The sequence below is a fragment of the Coturnix japonica genome, chromosome 1, assembly GCF_054131305.1.
Source record: "Coturnix japonica strain WE chromosome 1, WE-NBRP24, whole genome shotgun sequence".
Lineage (NCBI taxonomy): Eukaryota > Metazoa > Chordata > Aves > Galliformes > Phasianidae > Coturnix > Coturnix japonica.
Window position 1 is genome coordinate 38,238,545 of NC_140663.1, and position 13,069 is coordinate 38,251,613.

Sequence of the window (13,069 nt, forward strand, 5' to 3'; positions counted from 1 at the left end):
TGGCTTTATCCAGGCAGATATTTAAAGAAAATTAGAAAACTATGTACAGTAGTGAGTATACCGTCTGGCTAAATTGTGAGAACTATAGCTGTCTTCCAATCAATAATTCTCAGATTATTCTTGATTATCTTTCTTAGATTCTTAGAGGATGAAGTTTAGTTGAAAATAAAATACTATAAACATATGTTTTCTAACCCTAAAATTTAATGTCAGAAGAAGTGACCCACCACTATATGTTCACATTAATCAAATATACAAAGACTATAGTCTGCTTTTCTGCCAGTGCTCTTTCTACACTAAAATCATGTAGCGTGGGAAAGAGGACATCCAAGATGGAAGTGCATAAATTTAAAGAGGAAATGTAGATATTAAAACATTCAGACTTCAGTCTGTCACTCTAAGTATTACCCAGAAGCAGGCAGTTGAGACTTATTGAGAAGAGGGAAGGAAATATATTTTCGGAATATACTGATGTTCATTGCCCTTTTTTACTATTGTTAGACTTCCTACTTTTAAGCTGTCTGCTCCATGCTTTTTAGAAAAGCAAAAGTTTTTAATCTGAAATATTAAACAGTGAGTTCTTTTTATTTCCCTCTCCAAAAGAGACTGATAGATAATTTTATTTTCCTTCCTACGAAAACTGAGAATTAACATAAGTCAGTAGAACAATAATATCTGAAGACCATTTAATTATTTAAGATGACCCCACATATGTAAAAGTTATTATGTAAATTCAACATACTCCAGGAATTCCTAAATTGAATTTTGGGGTGGGTATAGGCTTCCTGTAATTTTTCCTTACACAGAATTATTGCTGTACCACAACTACAGTCACAATTTCCCCACATCCTTCTTAGGCTAAAAACTTGTCTCAACATCCTTGTTCCAGTCCTTACTAACTATGTAAAATTTGAATACTTTATGAACATGTGCATCCATGGAAGAATACACACAAGCACACTTGCTTTAAGAGAAAGTGATTATACCTGTTATCACCAAGATAAAGAGACAGATAAGGTAGGATCTGTAAATTGTAACATTTCACTAAGAGGTGCTGACATGTCGTTTATCAGAGGCTTAATTTCCGTACTATCCACACTGTTCCATATATTGGATATTCAGATGGAGTGCATCATGTGGGTTTGTAGAGCAAGACGTTTTATGTTTGTTTCAGCCAAAAGGAAATAATGCACCCAATAATGCAAAACAAAACATAGAAACCTGTGGCATATAGGATATTTGCTTCAAAGCTAATGTATGTGTCCTAATGTATGTTTAATGTAACAAAGGTAAAAATGGGAGCTGAAAGAAGAGATATGTGACCTCTTACTGGTACAGTTCAAATGAGAACAGAAAGGAACTAACCCAGGTAATACAAATAAAAATAAGTAAATAAATAGATAGATAGATGATAGATAGATAGATAGATAGATAGATAGATAGATAGATAGATAGATAGATAGATAAAAAGAAACAACAATGAAACAAGCAACAAAAATATCAACAAAAACAAAAACAACAAAAGAAACCAGAACAATAAACAAATGAAATGTCTTCTTCACACAGTTCTGCTGTCATTATTAAATGTTTTCAGGTTTACCGCCAGTTGGAATTTTGCAATCACTTTAAATACTAATATTTATGTTTCAATTTTCATAAACATTCCCAAACTACTGGTTCTTGTTTTTTACTTTCTTCTGAAAATTCCATTTAAATCAGCATAAATGACATTAAAATACAAAATCAATAGTGCGAGTAAATAATATATTTTATTGATTAATATTAATCTGTCTTCCGTTGTCTTCTCTCTTGTACTGGCTAGATTGTAAGGAGGCATATGAGATTCTAAAGTTTAAGTGATCAGTGACAAAAGATCCTTCTATTTTCCTGATATCAACCTTTATCTATTTGCTTCCCTTAGCTCTCATTTGCATTGCAGTGAATAGAGTTACTTTGAACTCAGACATCACTATTCATTTCACAAGCTCAGTGCAAGTTTACTATGCCTATCTTGAAATCCATAAAGCTTGTGTTACACAAACTGATATCTCTATACCTACACAAAAATTGAGATGGGACAGTACAAGAAAATAAAGTAAAACAAACTGTACTTTGCCTCAGACCACATGTAAAATATATGAGCTGTATATAAGAAACTTCTATATATATATATATTCTAATTAGACACAGATGGAAGTCATTGCAAATCTTAGTGAGTTCTCAAGGTGTTTGTCAGTGTTTTTTGATGAAATCTTACTCTTCCTGTGCTTTATCCTTGAAAATGTACATATTGGCAGAAAGCAAGGACATGAGTAAGGTGTGGCTGTGAAGTGAGGGATATCTAAGAAAGGTCTTACAGAAGTGTGTTATTCTTGGATCTGTAAATCAATATCTGAAAAAAGCATTACTTAGAAAACTCCAAAAGCTTCCCGTAGTTTGACTTATAGTTTTGACATACTGATTACAGTTTTTCTGGACACATCCATACTTTCCAAATAATCCAGTTACTACACATGATATCACTTACAATATGCTTACAGTACAATAGTGTAGAAATAATTTATTGATGAGAAACTCCACTCATCTTTGGAGATGAAAAATAGTTTAAGTGCAAAAATTAGCTTTAATGGAATTCTCTTTAAAGGATCTGGGGGGACCATAGGACAAGGAGCACACACAACAACAAAGGGTATATTTACCCCAGTAAAGCCTGCACACAGACTCATTTAAATGCAGCACAGAACAAACCTGTTTTATTCTCCCACTGCTGGTTTTACTATGAAATAAATTAATATGGCAATTTCCAACTCACTGGTGAAAACAAAATTGGATCGTTCACAAATAAATTGCCTGTATGTTTAAAAAGGAACTAATTCCTTTCTCACAGATTTTGTTTATGCTTTCAAAGATTTTTAAAATGCTTCCTCAGCATCACTACCAGGCAGATCATCTGTCTCATCCCCCAAGAAACATCACAGGCTTATTGATGACCTGTTTTAACATTAAGCCCTTGAAACTTTTTAGAACATTTTTTCTCTTTAAACAGTTAAATTATTTTAAAGCAAACAACTGTAAACACCATGACAACAACTCCATTTTACCCTTCACAGTATTTTCATTAGTATCACACTGCAAATCAGTTTAGTGGTCAATGGGGAAGTTGCACAGGAAAAGTGAATTTAGCATTTAATGAAAACAAGGGGAAGGTGGAAGTGAAGGAAATGAAGATGGGGAAATTAATCTATCTTGTTTCATCAAATATTTATCTCACATTCCTTACCTTGTTCTACTCACTTAGATCAAGGACTTTCGCAACTTTTTTCTCATAATAACAGAGCAGACCCTTGGGGCTGCCTTCATAGTACTCAGCAGAAGCTCACTGTAAATTCCTCTGTTGGCAGAAGTTCACCCACAACTTCATTTTGCAATGATCATTTGTCATTGACATCCCATAAACCTCTCTTTAATGCATTCACACTGAACCTTCCTGAGGAATATCACTCACAGCTGATTCCATCTTCAGGCTGCTTGCTCAAAATGGAAATGAAACTATCTACTTACATGAGAACTACGGTCTCCCTGTACTCACAGATACACACAAACAAGGAAAGTCTCATTATCAAGATTGTGTTACTGCTGTACACCTTCATTTCAACAAGCTGCATGACTAAATGTTTCTTGAAATATGAAGTCAAAGTGAAAAAAAAAAACAAAACATCATTCTGGTGATTAAGATGCTGTCAGCTAATAGCTTTGCCTACTAAAAATCAGTTTATCCTGACCTATTCTTGCTGTTGTCTCTGAGGTGTTTGATGAAACCTTGGCAAAAATCTTCATGATACCTGTATTCCCCTTTGAGGATCTTTTGCAAAGTCCAGGGATATGGACACTAAATCATCATCAAAGACCTGAATCTCTTATAAATTCTTCCACTTGACATTCTCAGACACTGGGATGTAAAACTTCAGCCAAGCAGTAGGCTTAATGGTGTGTTTCCATTCAGAGAGCTTTTCATATTGCCCAGTATATATCTGACCTGAGGTCTGACTACTGTCTTGACCTTCAAGTCATCAACAATCTTTTTAAATCAGATTCAACATACACCCAAGACATAGTGTGGGAAACAAAACTGAAGAAAGTTTCAGCGCAAGTCATGATTTTCCTCTCAACACATGTCGTCTGTATCTTGTTTTATTTAACAATAATATAACTGCAGCAGACTCTTTGTGTTCATTATATACACATTTTTTCTTCCTTCTTTTTGGGCAACATTCTTCTCCCCATCTTATACCATGTGGAAGACTTCTAACTATAATTTTAAAGAGCTTCACAGAGTGCATGGATGAAAGCCACTTACAGTAAGCAAGCTTATCTGAAAAATTAAGACCATTACATTTAAATTAGAAATAGAATTTAACATTCCTGGTAACTCCAGAGAACCTTGCTATTAGTGGGGAAAAAAAAAAAAGTCTTTTACTGCTATTCTTTATTCTTTTGAAATTCTATTTGAAATATTTAAGGGTAAATACACTGAATTTACCATAGTTTCAATGAAGTTATACAGTTATACATGTGATCATTTTCATTTCATTAGCTTTCATTGTTCTGAAACATTTCCTACAATGTAATAGGACAGAGCAAGTTAAGTTACTTTATTTTTGACACATCTAATTGCTTACATTATTATTTCTTTAAACCAGCATTTTTTTTCTTTCTTTTTTTTTTTTTTTTTTTCCCAGTTTAGTTCCAATTAATATACATTGTGTGGGAGATCTCTTCTTTCACCTGAGATCTTTCATAACCAAGGTATAAATGCCATTAAAGTTGCTAAACTCTTTCCAACCCACATCAGCTTTCTTAACTAAATCAATCCATTTAATAATACATTCTAGGTGTTACTGTGAGACTACATCTCAAAAAAAAAAAAAAAAAAAAAAAAGGAATGCAAAACACATCAATGATTTTCAAATGATTTGTTTGGACAATAAATAACTACAATAAGAATTTGAGATTAAATATCCTATTAAAATTATAATTCAGGTTCAGATGTCCCTAACTAAATCCTTAAAGATTTTCATTTCTTTTTTTTTCCTTTTTTTTTTTTTTGTTTTTTTTCCCCTTTCTATATTTAGAATATCTTATCCAATTTCAAATGAAAAAGTGTTTTCTTTCACTACAGAAAACAAAGTTGCAAACTATTCAAACAAGGTGTACGTATTTTAGGGATTTTTGCTTTATACAGTGTATTGTGCAATATGTTCCTGTGAAAAGGTACAGCACAGATCAAGAGCTTTCTTGAGTTCACATAGGTCAGGGGAGATTACTCGGTTTGGGAATATTTCCAGAAGGATGTATGTAAAGAAAATGTGAGATGTAGCAAGCAGAGATCAGGGGATCATGAGAAGAACAGCAAGCATATACACAGACAGACTTTGAAGAGGATAGAAAAGATTTTTCTTGGGTTCTCTTGGGTACCTGTGCAGAATTTTTCACAACCTGAAAAGTCAGTGAAGGTTACTGGATGAGAAGAGTAAAAAGAAAATTACTGGAAGTGCACACTGGCCAGAAAGACCTTTTTTTTCTAACAGTCTTTCATTCATGAATTTTCTCTTCACACAGTGTCTCATGGTTTGCATTCCTCCATTTTGAATAACAAGGATTCCGGTGCTAAATAAACACTAGATCTTATTAACTGGTATCTATAAAACATTCCTGGTTTTATATCTACTGTTAACTGAGTAAGATAATTTGACTCAGGCAGTTTTTGACAGTCACCTGAAATCATTTCTATGCAAGCAGTTTCACTACAGCTGTCAATAGGGAAGAGTCACTCCTAAAGTAATCTTATTTATCAATTTCACCCATAGATAGGTACTTTCTTTTGAGAAGCAAAAATAAATGAAAGAATTAGCACAAGATTTGTTCATTAATTCAGTAGTTGCTATAAACTGCATGAGCTAAGCTAGCTGCTCAGTTCTGCCAATGTCTAATTTATTACTCTTTTTCTAAGAAGAAAACAAATTACCACTATGTACAGAAAACAACAGTAAGTAACCATTCTTCTGCAGTACTTCCTAGTACTTAACTGGGATAGTTATATAACAATGTGTAAAGGAGTAACCTTATATATTTCAAAGCTTTGAAATCATATAATGTCATGCATGCATATCTCTTTTATGATAAGGTACTAAACACAGCTATGAAATGACTTTTTTTTTTTAAAAGAAACTTTATTTTTCTTTAAGGTGTTCAAGCACCATAAAAATGTAAGTAATGAACTCAAAACTATTTTGGCTGACGATACAGGGAGTTCTATGGAGATAAAAAAAAATAATAATAAAAGAATAAAAAAATTATGAAAATGTATAAATATGTGCAAAATTGACTTTTTTTTTTTTTTTACTAATAAAAATATTACTTGGGAAATATGTGTTTCTAAGGAGTTATTTATTCATGTGAACTAGAGTTAAAGTAACAGTAAACTCAGGAGATAAAGTGGCAACAAATGTAGTCATTTTGTCATGTAGCAACTCTGCAATATTACCTACATCATAGACATTGCAACAAGATATAGTAAAATCAATATTGTGCAGTCTGTTTATTTTCGTTTAAGTGAGAGGTCATTTATCAGGGACAAGAGGAACAGTTGTAACAGTTGTCAGAATAGTAAGTGTACATTAAAGGCCTCCATTTGCAGGTTTAACTGGAATTAGCCAAGATTTTTAGACACTCTTTATTCCTCAAAACTAGTTCGTGATTTGACTTCCTCCAGTAACAATTAAAAACTGAGGGTGGAGGAGGATGACTCAGAGGAAAATAGGGAGCTGTCAGAGCATTCAGTGGCTGACATCTAATGTAACAAGGCTTTGTTTTCCCTTTAGTAGGTATATTTTTTCTATCTTTTCTCTTTGTCATTCTTTCTCATCAACTTCTACAACTGTAAGTTGATTTATCAAAGGAAGCATCATCAGTATGCTAACTCAATTAGGCACTAAAGCCTTAATAATGTTTTTTGTTTTTTTTTCTTTTCCTACAAGGACAAATCAACTAAAACTAAGAATTACAAAGAAAGCGAGGGAAGATCAGTCCTACATTGTCTTAAACAGAAAAATATTGAGGGGTGTCATGGTTTTGTAATTTTGTAATTTTGCTATCAGTATTCCACATCATAACATCATGTCAAGTATGGATACTTCTGTTGAATGTGCAGTCCACAGAAGAAGACTACATATCCCAGAGAACAACAGGAGTAACAATAAGTCACGGGACCAGGACTCTATATAATCTCGTTCCCAGGCTGGAGTGCTCTCCTTCTTCTCTCGAACTTCTCGGAGAGTGGGAAGCGTTCCAGCCGTGTCGCCTAGAGTTCACAGTAGGCCTCTCGGTTTTCGGAGACTCTCTCTCTCTCTGTTTCGTTCGATTTGTTAGCCTTAATTATATTATATTGTGTTATCTTGTATTTCGATATCATATTTAGTAAAATAAGTTTTTCCTCCTTAGATTGTCGCTGTTTTATCCCACTCCCCTTTTCCCCCTCCTTTCCAGGCCCCGGGGGGGGGGGCGTGGGGTGGCTTCCCCTGTCACGGGCATAGGTAAATCTAAGTAACCCGTGACAGATTTTTTGGTGGAGAATGCGGGCATAGAGCTTTTTAGCTTTTAGAACAACTCTCTCTTTGCTCTTAAAGAGCTTCGTTACGGGAGTGTTGGGAGTGTTATCTTTCCGTAGCTGCTCACAGAGAACGTGACCTTGAAATACCAGACAAATTGTCAACATTAAGGGCTGCTGCACATTCTCAGCATTGCTATCTAACTTTTGTGTAGAAAACAAAGGGATTTCTTTCTCCCTTAGAGCAAAGCTAGCTAGCTCTGACTTTTACAGAGCCTGCCAGCTATGAATCCACTCTTCATCCCAGTTGCTCTGTTTAAGGGATTGAAAGCAATTATGATCTTCTTAAAGTATTGGTCAACTATTAACACCATAATTTGGTGTTGTGGAATTGTGCAGATATATAGCCTAATAAGGTGGATACTGATGGAGACACCTGCCTGGTACTTTTACGAGATGTGGTATGGTCAGAATTTTGGCATCTACACCTCAGATGGAATTGTGAATCTTACAAACACTTGCATCCCAGATGGAACAGGCAATTTTACAAATACTTGCATCCCAGATGGAACAGGCAATTTTACAAACACCACCATGTTTAATTCATTGTACAGGCTAAAAAAACCCTTTTTATTTGGGTTGTACTCTCAGATTTCCACACGCTTTTCAAAAACTGAGATAGGGTTCATACTTGCACTCATGTTATCACTATCAATGCATGCATATATGTTCCTATGCATTCGTTCTATGCGGAAGTCCCCTCCAGAACCAGAGAATGATGACTGGCAGGGAATATGGAAAGGTTTAGGAAAAGTCTTAGAAGCATGGGGACCCGCAGTGTCATGGGATTTCACTCTTGAACACCTAAGGGACCCTAAGAAATTAAGTGAGTATTTGGGTCAGAGATCTAAGGAGGTAAACCTTATGTGGGGTTTGGCTTATGCATACCGTGCTTTGTATCATACTATTCTGGAGAGAGAGAGTTTCCGATCTGAGATTCAAGCCCAAGTTAATTCTGATCAGTCACAGGAGGCATCAGTAGCAATATCAGTTGCCCCTGTGGAAGGCAAGAAATGGAAACGGGTGTCCATGCGTCTAGAACGAAAAGAAGGAGAAGCACAGGGGGGGGCTGCAGAAGACCCAGGTGCCGGGCATGGAGCAGTACCGAAAAAAGCAAAGGCAAAAACCAAGAGGCATGAAGAAGAGACTGATGATGAGGAGGAAATCACCTATTGTCGACCTCTGAAGCTGACTGAAATCCAAGGCTCAAGAAAGGAGTTCACACGGCGTCAAGATGAAGGTATCCTTGCTTGGTTGCTTCGCTGCTGGGACAACGGGGCCAACAGCTTGTCTCTAGATGGTAATGAAGCTCGCCAACTAGGAAGCATTGCCCAAGATGCAGGTATCGACAGAGGGATTAGCAGATGTTCGGATGGAGCTGCCACTCTCTGGTTGCGGCTGTTAGAAGCCGTGAGAGAAAGGTACCCCTATAAGGATGCTTTGAAGCCTAAATTTGATAGTTGGAATACCGTCCAAAAAGGTATTCAGCGCCTGAGGGAATTGGCCATGGCGAAAATGTTGTACAGCCCTGATCCAAGCGAACTTGACCCTGAGAGAGTGAGGGCCGATCCTGACATGTGGCAGAAAATCACAAGTACAGCACCAGAGAGAATTGCACAGTCATTGGTATCAGGATCTAAAGGATTCGTGGACAGATGGCCCCGAGTTGTTGAGCTGATTATAATGCTTCAAACCATCGATCAGCAGCTCCCCCAACTGCATGCCGCAGTTTCTGCCATCTCACGGCTAGAAAACCGAGTAGATGAAATGTGCAAGAAATTGTTTCCATCAACTAATTGTAATGATCCTGTAATAGTATCAGAAACAACTGATGAAGGTCAATCCTCGTACGGGCCACCAGGTCTAATGAAGGATCTGATCAAACTAGTCCAGTCCTACTCCCCACCTGCATCATCAAAAGTCTCAGCTGTTAAACGCACACGCTTCCCAGCTCGAGCAAAGAACAACAGTACGATTGCACCGCGTGTTTCCATGTGGCGCTACCTACGTGACCGTGGAGAAGACATGAGGAAGTGGCATGATCAGCCTACTTCTGCACTACGAGCACGGGTGAAAGAACTGCTAGACATACCAACCACCAGTGGAGTTGCTCCAGTCATCACAGGTAACCAATAGAGGGGCCCTGCCCTCAGTCAGGGGAGGGAAAGGGATAATAGAGTTTATTGGACTGTGTGGATTCGATGGCCTGGCACATCAGAACCACAGGAATATAAGGCGCTGGTGGATACCGGTGCACAGTGCACCCTAATGCCCTCCAGTCATGAAGGGACAGAATCAATCCATATTTCTGGAGTGACTGGGGGCTCTCAAGAATTGACTGTGCTGGAGGCTGAAATAAGCCTCACTGGCAAAGACTGGCAAAAACATCCTATTGTGACTGGCCCAGGGGCTCCATGTATACTGGGTATTGATTACCTCAGAAGGGGGCATTTCAAGGATCCTAAGGGGTATCGATGGGCCTTTGGGATAGCTGCTGTAGACATGGACAACATTAAGCAGCTGTCTGTTTTGCCTGGCCTGTCAGAGGACCCGTCTGTTGTGGGGCTGCTACGAGTAAAAGAGCAGCAGGTACCGGTTGCTACAAAGACAGTGCACAGACGGCAGTATCGCACCAACAGGGATTCCTTGCTCCCCATTCATGATTTGATTCGCCAGTTGGAGAATCAGGGAGTGATCAGTAAAACTCACTCACCTTTTAACAGTCCCATATGGCCAGTGCGTAAAGCCAGTGGAGAATGGAGGCTGACAGTAGACTACCGTGGCCTGAATGAGGTCACACCCCCATTGAGCGCTGCTGTGCCGGACATGTTGGAACTCCAGTACGAGCTGGAGTCAAAAGCAGCCAAATGGTATGCCACCATTGACATTGCCAATGCCTTCTTTTCTATTCCTTTGGCCGCAGAATGCAAGCCACAGTTTGCCTTCACCTGGAGGGGCATTCAGTATACTTGGAACCGTTTGCCCCAGGGGTGGAAACACAGCCCAACCATTTGCCATGGGTTGGTCCAAACTGTACTGGAACAGGGTGGTGCTCCTGAACACCTGCAGTACATTGATGACATTGTTGTGTGGGGCGATACAGCAGAAGAAGTTTTCACAAAAGGAGAGCAGATAATCCGGATTCTTCTACAAGCTGGCTTTGCTATTAAGCGAAGCAAAGTAAAAGGACCTGCCCAGGAAATTCAGTTCTTAGGTATAAAGTGGCAGGATGGACGTCGTCACATCCCAGCAGATGTGATCGACAAAATCACTGCCATGTCTCCACCAACTAGCAAGAAAGAGACACAATCTTTCCTGGGTGCAGTGGGCTTTTGGAGGATGCACATTCCAAACTACAGCCTCATTGTAAGCCCCCTTTATCAGGTAACGCGGAAGAAGAATGATTTTGCATGGGGCCCTGAGCAGCAGCAGGCTTTTGAACAGATTAAACAAGAAATAGCCCGTGCTGTAGCCCTGGGGCCAGTACGGACTGGACAGGATGTAAAGAACATCCTCTACACTGCTGCTGGAGAGAAAGGCCCTACTTGGAGTTTGTGGCAAAGAGCCTCAGGAGAGACCCGAGGCCGACCCCTGGGATTCTGGAGTCGATCATATAAGGGGTCTGAAGAGTGCTACACTCCAACTGAGAAGGAGATCTTAGCCGCATATGAGGGGGTTCGGGCTGCTTCCGAAGTAGTCGGGACTGAAACACAGCTCCTTTTGGCACCTCGACTGCCAGTGCTGAACTGGATGTTCAAAGGACAGGTTCCCTCCACCCATCATGCTACTGATGTCACCTGGAGCAAGTGGATTACGCTGATTACACAGCGAGCGCGAATGGGAAACCTCAATCGTCCAGGAATCCTAGAGGTAATCATGGACTGGCCTGAAGATAAAAAGTTTGGAACATCACCAGCAGAAGAGGTATCACGTGCTAAAGAGGCCCCACCATACAACGAATTACCAGAAAATGAAAAGAAATATGCCCTATTCACTGACGGATCATGTCGCATTGTAGGGAAGCATCGCAAATGGAAAGCTGCTGTGTGGAGCCCCACACGACAGGTTGCAGAGGCCACTGAAGGTAAGGGAGAATCAAGTCAGTTTGCAGAGGTAAAAGCTGTCCAGCTGGCCTTAGATGTTGCTGAACGGGAGAGGTGGCCAATGCTGTATCTTTATACTGACTCATGGATGGTGGCAAATGCCTTATGGGGGTGGTTACAGCGGTGGGAACAAAATAACTGGCAACGGAGGGGAAAATCTGTTTGGGCCGCTGAACTATGGAAGGACATTGCTTCCCGAACAAAGAATATGGTTGTAAAGGTGCGTCATGTGGATGCACATGTGCCCAAAAGTCGGGCTACTGAAGAACAACAAAACAACCATCAGGTAGATAAAGCTGCTAGAATTGAGGTGGCTCAAATTGACTTGGATTGGCAGAATAAGGGCGAATTATTTCTCGCTCGATGGGCTCATGAGACCTCAGGCCATCAAGGAAGAGACGCAACATATAAGTGGGCCAGAGACCGAGGGGTGGACTTAACCATGGACGCTATTGCGCAGGTTATTCATGATTGTGAAACATGTGCCATAATTAAACAAGCCAGAAGGATGAAACCTCTCTGGGAGGAAGGGCGATGGCAAAAGTATAAATATGGGGAGGCGTGGCAGGTTGATTATATCACCTTGCCACGATCTCGCAGTGGTAAGTGTTATGTACTCACTATGGTAGAGGCAACCACTGGGTGGCTTGAAACATACGCAGTACCCCATGCAACTGCTCGAAACACCATATTAGGTCTTGAGAAACAAGTCCTGTGGCGACATGGCACCCCAGAAAGAATTGAATCTGATAATGGGACACATTTCAAAAATTCTCTTATAAATACTTGGGCCAAAGATCATGGCATTGAGTGGATTTATCATATTCCCTACCATGCACCAGCTTCTGGTAAAATTGAACGATATAATGGGTTGTTGAAAACTATGTTGAAAGCAATGAGTGGTGGAACATTTAAGCACTGGGAGAAGAATCTGGCAGAAGCCACTTGGCTGGTCAATACTAGAGGATCTGTCAATCGTGATGGTCCTAGTCAATCTAGCCCCCTACACACTGTAGAAGGAGATAAGGTCCCTGTTATACATGTAAAGAACATGTTGGGAAAAGCTGTTTGGGTCCTTCCAGCTTCTGGAAAGGGCAAACCTATCCGTGGAACTGTCTTTGCCCAGGGACCTGGGTGCACTTGGTGGGTAATGCAGAAGGATGGGGATGTTCAATGTGTGCCACAAGGGAATTTGATGCTGGGGGAGTGCAGTCAATAATTTTATGTATCTATATATATATATATATATATGTTTGCATGTGTAGTGTATTTTAGTTATTATAGTTGTACATTTAGTTAT